The following is an 11023-nucleotide window of genomic DNA, read 5'->3' on the forward strand; positions in this document are numbered from 1 at the left end:
TAATTTAGATTTCAGCTTGAATGGCCACCTCTCCAGAAAGGCCTTCCCTGATCATCCTATGTAATGTTTCCTCTTCTAGACACCCTATTACATTTCCCATCTTAGTTTTTTTTTTTTTTTTTTTTTTTTTTTTTGTCTTTTGCATAGTCCTTCTTATCATCTGAAATGACTGTTTGCATTCATTCTTGTGTCTTGTTTGCTCACTGCATTAGGATGTTAGGCGGAGTGGCAGCAGGAACATTATCTGTCATGTTGTATTCCATAGATGTTTATAAAAAATGGCTTCTGGCAGGGCACAGTAGCTCCTGTCTGTAATCCCAGGACTTTAGGAGGCTGAGGTGGGTGGATCACTTGAAGCCAGGAGTTTTAGACCAACTTGGCCAAATGGCAAAACCCCATCTATACTAAAAACACAAAAATTAGCTGGATGTGGTGGCACACAAGTGTAATCCCAGCTACTCGGAAGGCTGAGGTGCAAGAATTGCTTGACTCTGAAAGACGAAGGTTGCAGTGAGCCAAGATCACACCACTGCACTCCAGCCTGGGCAACAGAGCAAAGCTCTGTCTCAAAAAACACAACACAACAAAACAAAACAACACATACACACACACACACACACACACACACACACACACACATACAACTTCACATTATAAAGATGACTGGCTTCTGGATAGGGAATGTATTAGGAAGAGACAAAGAGCTTGACAAAGAGACAAATAGTTCCTGGCATATACTGGGCATCATAAATATTTATTGAATACAGGAATATACATTTTCTCAATTGAGTCTCACTATAAACTATTTGGAGGAAATAGGGGTGTGTTATTTCCCCCATTACATTTACAGGGAAATTGAAAGTTTGGTGACTTTTCCAATGCAATTCAGTTAATATGTGGCAGCATCTCATACTTTCCCAAGTACATTAAGTTCCCCAGTACCGCAGCAACATAAATAGCCATAATGGGAATATTCCTTTGTTATCGCTTTTGCATAAATAAGGTGCTTGCTTTAGTTTCCGTTGGCTGCTATAACAAATTGCCACAAACTTGGTGGCTTAAAACAACCAAAATTAATTTTCTCACAGTTCTCGAGGTCAGAAGTCTAAAATCAAGGCATTGGCAGGGGTGCACTTTTGCACTTCCTAGGGAGACACTAGGGGGAGAATCCAACCTTTGCCTCTTCTAGCTTCTGGTGGCTGTTGGCATTCCTTGGCTTGTGGCCACAGCTCTCTACTGTCTTGACATTGCCTGTGTGTGTGTGTGTGTGTGTATGTGGTACGTGTTTGTGTGTTGTGCATCCCCAAACCCACTCTGCCTCCCTCTAATCAGGATACATGTGATTGTACCCAGATAATCCAGGCTAAGTACCTTAAGACCTTAATTTAATTACGTTATTTGCCATATAAAGTAATATTCCCACATTCCAAGGATTATGACATGGGCATATCTTTTCAGGGGTAGTCATCAATTCAACCCACTACAGTGCTCATACTATTTTACTGCAGAACTAAATTTTCAGAACTCTATCTAATGGGTCAGTCTCTTTACTGTTTTATTGCAGAACGAAATTCTCTGAACTCTGTCTAATGGGCCAGTCTCTTTTTATATGGCTCATCATTCATTCATTTAACAAATATTTAGTAAGCAACTAATACATGCTGTGCACTGCTAGAAGTAGGGTATATATTGATAAACAACAGCACTTTATGTGTGGGGTGAAAAAGGGTGTTATTAATAATTACATTGGGATAGCTAGTATAAACCAGGACCATATCAGGCAAACCAGGTCCTGTGATCACCTTATGATGCATGTTGTTAGGCCAGGATAATGAACTAGAACAAGACCCTGCCTGCTAGTATTTTGCCCTTTACCATTTTTCTTTTCTAAGTCAAACATAGTTTTTAGTTTTTAAAGTTCTTAAATGGATAGCATGCATAGTAGCATGACTGAAGTGATTTTTACTGGACTTCATCAATATGTAGATCACTTATACCTTTGGATATTGGACTTGTAACCTGGAAGTAGAAGGCCATTCCAGAGCAAAATTTTCTATACTAGATAGACTAGGGACACACCTGAGCCTCAAGTAGGGGAGGACAGCTGGTGCTTTTACTGTACAGTTGACTCTCGAACAACATGGGTTTGAACTACACAGGTACACTAATAAGGGGATTTTCTTCCACCTCTGCTACCTTTGAGACAACCCCAATGAGATCTTGACAGTAAGACCAACCCCTCCTCTTCTTTTTTCACCTTAGTCTACTCAATGTGATGACTACAAGGATAAAGATTTTGATGATGATCCACTTCCACTTAGTGAACAGTAAATATATTTCTCTTCCTTATGACTTTCTTGATAACATTTTCTTTAAAAAAATTTTTTTTTTTTTTTGGCTGAGAGCAGTGACTCACACCTATAATCCTAGCACTTTGGAAAGCCAAGTCAGGAAGATCACTTGAGCTCAGGAATTCAAACTAGCCTGAGTAACATAGTGAGAACTCAACTCTGTAGGAAAAAAAAAAATTAAAAATTATCTGGGTGTGGTAGCGTGCATCTGTAGTAGCTACTTAGGAGGCAGAAATGGGAGAATCACTTGAGCCTGGGAGGTTGAGGCTGTGGTGAGTCATATGGTAAGATAGCGTCACTGTATTCCAGCCTTGGCAACAGAGTGAGACCTTGTTTAAAAAAAAAATTTTTTTTTAACCTTTTTTTTTTAAGAGATGGAGTCTTACTATTTTGCCCAGGCTGGTCTTGAACTCTTGGCCTCAAGCAATCCTCCCACCTTAGCCTCCCAAATTGTTGGGATAACAGGTGTGAGCCATCACATTTGGCTCATTTTCTTTTTTCTAGTTTACTTTATCGTAAAAATACAGCATATAATACATATATGAAATATGTGTTAATGGATGGTTTATCAGTAAAGTCAACAGTAGGCTATTAGTAGTTTAGTGTTTGGGAAGTCAAAACTCATACATGGATTTTTGACTGTGCGGTGAGGGATGTGTTGATGACCCCTAACCTCTACATTGTTCAAGGGTCAATGATATTTCATAATTCATTTAATTTTAAAAAATCAAAGTTAGAGAATGGGTGATGTTCATCTGTAACACTCCTGAAAGGTGACCAAGATTGCTGGCAGCAACTTAATTGAGATAAACAGGCTTCAAGTTATGCACAATTCCCAGTGTTCCTTTTTTGCCAAAGTAATAAAGCATATATGAATGCAAGTTACTGAGAATATTATTATAGGGATAATATTGAATCCACTCTCATTTATTTATTTATTTATTGAGATGAAGCCTCACTTTGTCACCCTTCCTGGAGTGCAGTGGAGTGATCTTGGCTCACTGCAACCTCTGCCTTCCAGTTTCAAGTGATCGTCCTGTCTCAGTCTCCTGAGTAGCTGGGATTACAGACAGTACAGATACAGGTATGCGCCACCATGCCCAGCTAATTTTTTAAAATTTTAGTAGAGACGGCGTTTCACCATGTTGTCCAGGCTGGTCTGGAACTCCTGGGCTCAAGTGATCTGCCCGCCTTGGCTTCCCAAAGTACTGGGATTACAGGTGTGAGCCACTGTGCTTGGTCACTTTTATTTATTAATAAAGAAAATCATTTGCAAATTTTGTTTCTTCATATGTTTTATTAGTGACAATATTTATTTATAATATAACCAAGCCAGGCATGGTAATATGTGCTCATACCTGTAATCCCAGCACTTTGGGAGGCTGAGGTGGCCGGATCACTTGAGGTTAGAAGTTTGAGACCAGCCTGGCCAACATGGTAAAACCCTGTCTCTACTAGAAATACAAAAATTGTAGTCCAGCTACTCAGGAAGCTGAGGCACAAGAATTGGTTGAACCCAGGAGGTGGAGGTTGCAGTGAGCCAAGATTGTGCCACTGCACTCCAGCCTGGGTGACAGAGCAAGATCCTGTCTCAAAATAATAATAATAAAAATAACTTAAGGCCGGGCGTGGTGGCTCATGCCTGTAATCCAAGGACTTTGGGAGGCTGAGGTGGGTGGATCACCTGAGGTCAGGAGCTCGAGACCAGCCTGACCAACATGGAGAAACCTTGTCTCTACTAAAAATACAAAGAATTAGCTGGGCTGGTGGTGCATGCCTATAATCCCAGCTACTCAGAAGGCTGAGGCAGGAGAATTGCACCACTGCACTCCAGCCTAAGCAATGAGAGCAAAATTCCATCTCAAAAATGAACAAATGAATTGACCAATAACAGGCAAGTAAGGAGATTGAATCAGTAGTAAAACGTTTCTCATTAAAGAAAAGCCCAGGACCAGATGGTTGCACTGGTGAATGCTACCAAACATTTAAAGAATATTCCTTGGTGGAATATTTTTGATTAGTGATTCAAACTACTCATTACTGGTCTATTCAGATTTTCTATTATTCATGGTTCTGTCTTCCTAGCTTGTATATGTCTAGGAACCATTTCTTCTAGGTTATCCAATTTGCAGCATGTAATTGTTCATAGTAGTCTCTTATGATCCTTTGTGTTTCTGAGTACTCATTGTAAAGTCTCCTCTTTCATTTATAGTTATTTGGATCTCCTCTCTTATTTTCTTAACTTGGCTAATGCTTTGTCTGTTTTTTTTTTTTTTTTTTTTTTTTTTTTTTTTTTTTCAAAAAAACAATTTAGTTCACTGATCTTTTCTATTGTTTTTCTAATCTCTATTTCACTTACTTGTGCTCTAATCTGTATTATTTCCTTTCCTCTGCAAACTTAGTTTGTTCTTGTTTTTCTAGTTCCTTCTGATGGAAAGTTACGTTGTTTATTTGAGATCTTTCTTTTTCTTAATCAGCCTGTATCGCTGTTACCTTCCCTCTTAAACTCCTTTTGATGCATCTCATAAATTTTTGTTGTTGTTGTTGTTGAGATGGATCTCACTCTGTTGCCCAGGTTGGAGTGCAGTGGCATGATCTCAGCTCACTGCAACCTCCACCTCTCAGGTTCAAGCGATTCTCCCACCTCAGCCTCCCAAGTAGCTGGGACTACAGGTGCCTGCCACCATGCCTGGTTAATTTTTGTATTTTTAGTCAAGATGGTGTTTCACGATGTTGGCCAGGCTGGTCTTGAACTCCTGACTTTGAGTGATCTGCCAGCCTTGACCTCCCAAAGTGCTGGGATTACAGATGTGAGCCACTGCACCCAGCTGCATCCCATAAATTTTGGTATATTGTGTTCCCATTTTCATTTGTCTTAAGATATTTCTGATTTCTTCTTTGATCCATTGGTTGTTCAGGAGTGTTAATTCCACACACTTGCAAATTTTCCAAGTTTTCTCCTGTTATTTATTTCCAGTTTTATATCAGTGTATGAAACCTTTCCTCGATGTGGTGGTAGATATAAATACGCATATATATATAGGTTTCCATTTATGATTCCTGGCTTATAACTCCCAGAGTCCTTGTTATAGTCTTTTGTTATAAAGGTGGTGTGTTAGGCCTTTCTGACTTTCTCCAGCCTTCCTTTCACCTGCCCCAAGGCAGGACTCTAATCTGATTGTGGGTCATAAAACTACCATTCCAGAGAGGGTCTCATCCCATACTCTGGAGGAAGGAGTGCTAAGATCATGAAGCTTCCATAAAAAGCCAGGAAGACTGGATTCAGAGAGCTTCTGGATAGCTGAACACATGCAAGTTCCTGGAGGGTAGCTCACACAGGGAGGGCATGGAAGTTCTGTGCCCCATCCCGTATACCTCACCCTGGATATTTCTTCATCTGTATCCTCTGTAATAAAATAAGTTGATAAACATGTTTCCCTGAGTTCTGTAAGTCACTGTAGCAAATTAATTGAACTCAGAGGGGTTGGGGGAACCCCAACTTGAAGCCAGTTGTCAAAAGTTCTAGAGGCCCCAGACTTAGGACTGGTGTCCAGCAGGGTGGGAGGAGGGAAAGAGGACAATCTTGGGGGGGGCTGAGCCCTTACCCTGTGGGATTGAACAGTATTTCCAGGTAAATAGTGTTGGAATTGAATTGGAAGACATCCAGTTGGTGTTTGTTGCCAAACTGATTGCTTGCTTGTTGGTGGGTAGAAACCCCACATATTTTGGGGTCACAGAAGTCTTCTGTATTGATGCTTGTTGTGCTGGTGTGAGAGCAGAGAAAAAACACAGTTTGAGGTTTTTCTGAAACACTTGGCTATAAAAACACACTGTTCTGGTTGACAGTTACATTTTATTGTGGCTGATTAGATAAAAGGTGGAGCAAAAGAGAACATTTGTGAACCACCAAATAACTCAAAACAGAAAGCAAAAATACTATGGTAAAACAATGTCACCCAATGCTGTCTCAGAGGCTAATCTTGGCCCTAGAGCACTGCACATCTCCATTATCACATTTCTACGGTAGAGCCTAGGGCCTCTGTGACTCCTTTGCTCCCTTAGAAGAGAAAGTCCCTGTCAGAATATACAAACATACATATATCCCTCTGTTTTGGGGGGAGAATGGTAAACCAAACAAAGAACTGTCTTTTTAGTTAAAAAAATTTTTTTTTTTTTTTTTTTTCTGTGTCAAGCATCATTTTTACTAAAACTTTGTTTTTTCAGATAGTGTTCTTTATTTATTCCTTTCTGGACAGAACATTTTAAAAGTTTGTATCTCCTTTTTGATTCTTTCACTGTGATCACAAGTCAGAGATAAAATCCAGCTGGATCTGGTAACTGTTGAGAAAGGGCTTAAATGAGGCCAGGCGCGGTGGCTCAAGCCTGTAATCCCAGCACTTTGGGAGGCCGAGGCGGGTGGATCACGAGGTCGAGAGATCGAGACCATCCTGGTCAACATGGTGAAACCCCGTCTCTACTAAAAAAAAATACAAAAAACTAGCTGGGCGTGGTGGCGCGTGCCTGTAATCCCAGCTACTTAGGAGGCTGAGACAGGAGAATTGCCTGAACCCAGGAGGCGGAGGTTGCGGTGAGCCGAGATCGCGCCATTGCACTCCAGCCTGGGTAACAAGAGCGAAACTCCGTGTCAAAAAAAAAAAAAAAAAAAAAAGAAAGGGCTTAAATGAAGGCATGCAATGGTAAATTCAGTTATGCCTTTCTGGTTACAGCTCACGTTTCCACATTTCACTGTAGCCCAAAGGCAAACACATATATACTGAGAAACCACCAAAACAAAACCAGAGTAGGAGCTGGGGGCAAGGGCTCACACCTGTTCTCAGAGGGATACCAAGGTGGGAGGAAGGCTTGAGCCTAGGAATTTGAGGCCAGCCTGGGTAACATCACGAGACTCCATCTCTACATATATATATATGTATACGTATACATATATATATATATATATATATATATATATATGTAGAGATGGAGTCTCGTGATGTATATATGTATATATACATATATACACAAACATATATATGTACTTTATATAAATACAAAAGCTAGATGAGGTGGAACAGAGTCATTTAACATTTCAAGTTCTGAAGTTATGATTTCTGAGAACCTGGAGAACTGAGAATTTAGAAAAAAAAGACAAAGTATTGTTTCTAATTACAGGAAAACAGGAGAAGATATAATTTTGACAATCTCTGGTAAATTTGAGAGACAAGGGTGATCATGATCGATGTTTCCAACATGTGCTTCTGATTTTCTAAAGAAGAATATACGACAATATTAGAAGCCAAAGGGTAGGCTCTCTGCTCCTTCTATTCGACATACAGCTGCATCTTGTTTCCCCATCACCAGCTGCATCCCAGAGACACCACGGGGAAGGCGAAGGTCAGAGTCAATGGATTTGGTCGTGATGGCTGCCTGGTCACCAGGGCTGCTTTTAGCTCTGGTAAAGTGGGTATTTTTGCCATCAATGATCTCTTCATTGACCTCAACTACATGGTCTACATGTTCCAGTATGATTCCACCCATGGCAAATTCCATGGCACCGTCAAAGCTGAGAATGAGAAGCTTGTCATCAGTGGAAATTCCATCACCATCTTCCAGGAGTGAGATCCTCCAAAATCAAGTGGGGCGATGCTGGCACTGAGTACGTGGTAGAGTCTACTGGCATCTTCACCACCATGAAGAAGGCTGGGGCTCACTTGCAGGGGGAAACCAAAAGGGCCATCATCTCTGCCCCCTCTGCTAATGCCCCCATGTTTGTGATGGGTGTGAACTATGAAAAGTAAGACAACAGCCTCAGGATTGTCAGCAATGCCTCCTCCACCACCAACTGCTTACTGCCCCTGGCCACGGTCATCCGTGAAAACTTTGGTATTGTGGAAGGATTCTTGACCACCTCGTCACTGCCACCCAGAAGACTGTGGATGGCCCCTCTGGGAAACTGTGGCATCATGGCCGTGGGGTTCTTCAGAGCATCATCCCTGCCTCTATTGGCACTGCCAAGGCTATCGGCAAGGTCATCCCTGAGCTGAACGGGAAGCTCACTGGCATGGTCTTCTGTGTCCCCATTGCCAACGTGTCAGTGGTGGACCTGACCTGCTGTCTGGAAAAACCTGCCAAATGTGATGACATCAAGAAGGTATAAAGCGGGCATCAGAGGGCCCCCTCAAGGGCATCCTGGTCTACACTGAGCACGCGGTGGTCTCCTGTGACTTCAACAGCGACACCCACTCTTCCACCTTTGATGCTGGCGCTGGCATTGCCTTCAATGACCACTTTGTCAAATTCATTTCTTGGTATGACAATGAATTTGGCTACAGTAACAGGTTGGTGGACATCATGGCCCACATGGCCTCCAAGGAGTAAGACCCCTGGACTACCAGCCCCAGCAAGAGCATGAGAGGAAGAGAGAGGCCCTCACTGTTGGGGAGTCCCTGCCACACTCAGTCCCCTACCACACTGAATTGCCCCTCCTCACAGTTTCCATGCAGACCCCTTGAAGAGGGAGGGGGCCTAGGGAGCCCCACCTTGTCGTATACCATCAATCAAGTCCCCTGTGCTCAGCCTATAACAAACAAACAAACCAAAAAGAAGTCAAAGGGTGCCAGGCGCGGTGGCTCAAGCCTGTAATCCCAGCACTTTGGGAGGCCGAGGCGGGTGGATCACGAGGTCAAGAGATCGAGACCATCCTGGTCAGCAAGGTGAAACCCCGTCTCTACTAAAAATACAAAAAGTTATCTGGGCATGGTGGTGCATGCCTGTAATCCCAGCTACTCAGGAGGCTGAGACAGGAGAATTGTCTGAACCCAGGAGGCGGAGGTTGTGGTGAGCTGAGATCGCGCCATTGCACTCCAGCCTGGGTAACAACAGCGAAACTCCGTCTCAAAAAAAAAAAAAAAAAAAAAAAAAAAAGAAGAAGTCAAAGGGTAAATGTTCTTTCTTGCATTTAAGGGTCAACAGAGACAACAGTAAAGAACTACCTTTTTATTTTAGAGATGGGGTCTAGCTGGTCTTGAACTCCTGAGCTCAAGCAATCCCCCCACTTCAGCCTCTCAAACTGCTGGGATTATAGACATGAGCCACCTCATCCAGCCTATAAATGAAAGGTCTCTGATATGCCCTGTAGACATTGGTCCCGTTGTCCTGGCTATTAACATTTGGCTTCTGGTTACTCATGGAAATTTCTGCAGCTGGCTTGAATTCCTCCCCATAAATGGTTTTTTTCTTTTCTACTACATGGTTAGGCTGCAAATTTTCCACATTTTTACACTCTGTTTCCCTTTTTTTTTTTTTTTTGAAATGGAGTCTTTGCCACCCAAGCTAGAATGCAGTGGCGAGATCTCGGCTCACTGCAACCTTCACCTTCCAGGTTCAAGTGATTCTTCTGCCTCAGCCTTCAGAGTAGTAGCTGGGATTATAGGCACCCACTACCATGCCTGGCTAATTTTTGTATTTTTAGTAGAGACAGGGTTTTACCATGTTGGCCAGGCTGGTCTTAAACCCCTGACTGCAAGTGATCTACCTACCTTGGCCTCCCAAATTGTTGGAATTACAAGCATGAGCCACTATGCCTGACCCCCCTTTTTTAAAAAAAGTTTCAATTTAAAACCATTTCTGTGAATGCATAAGACTGAGCACTTTCAAAATCAACCAGGTCACCTCTTGAATGCTTTGCTGCTTAGAAATTTCTTCTGCCAGATACCCTAAATCATCTCTCTCAAGTTCAAAGTTCCACAGATCTCTAGAGCAGTGGCAAAATGCTGCCAGTCTCTTTGCTAAAGCATAGCAAGTGACCTTTGCTCCAGTTCTCAAGAAGTTCCTCATCTCCATCTGAGACCACCTCAGCCTGGATTTCATTGTTCACATCGTTAGCAGCATTTTGGTCAAAACCATTCAACAAGTCTCTAGGAAGTTTCAAACTCTCCCACATCTTCCTGTCCTCTTCTGAGCCCTCCAGAACTGTTCTAACATCTGCCTCTTACCCAGTCCCAAAGTCACTTCCAGATTTTCAAGTACTTTTACAGCAGTGACCCAAACTCTTGGTACCAATTTGCTGTATTAGTCCATTCTCTCATGCTGCTATAAAGAATATTACCTGAGACTGAGTAATTTATAAAGGAAAAAGGTTTAATTGACTCAGAGTTCCACATGGCTGGGGAGGCCTCAGGACTTACAATCATGGCTGAAGGTGAAGATAAAGCAAGGACCTTCTTCACACAGCAGCAAGAGAAAGAAGAGTGAGCAGGGGAAATGCCAGATGTTTATAAAACCATCAGATCTCATGAGAACTCCCTCACTATCACAAGAACAGCATGGGGGAAATTGTCCCCATGATAAAATCACCTCCTACTGGGTTCCTCCCTTGACATGTGGGGATTATGGGGATTACAATTCAAGATGAGATTTGGGTGGGAACACAAAACCTAACCATATCACTTGGATTCCAGAATGTTGGGATGAAAACTTCCCTTTCAGCAGGAGGCACATAGGAATGAGCTGACCTTGAAACAATGATCAAGACAAGAAAGCTATTCTGGGCCAGTGGAACAGGGAAGATACATATTTAGCCTCACTCAAAGGGAGGATTAAAAAATCTTCTCAAATAAGCTTCTATTAGAGATCAGAGGTGCAACTGTGTCAATACATAGGACATAGTGTAT

The 11023-nt window shown here is 42.2% G+C and overlaps 1 pseudogene; it reads left to right on the forward strand.

Annotated features, from left to right (window-relative positions):
* The first annotated feature begins 7764 nt into the window (after positions 1-7764).
* On the forward strand, positions 7765-8755 carry LOC101042823 (glyceraldehyde-3-phosphate dehydrogenase pseudogene; annotated as a pseudogene).
* Positions 8756-11023: the final 2268 nt, after the last annotated feature.

Source organism: Saimiri boliviensis, chromosome 6 (genome assembly GCF_048565385.1).
Source record: "Saimiri boliviensis isolate mSaiBol1 chromosome 6, mSaiBol1.pri, whole genome shotgun sequence".
NCBI classification, from domain to species: domain Eukaryota; kingdom Metazoa; phylum Chordata; class Mammalia; order Primates; family Cebidae; genus Saimiri; species Saimiri boliviensis.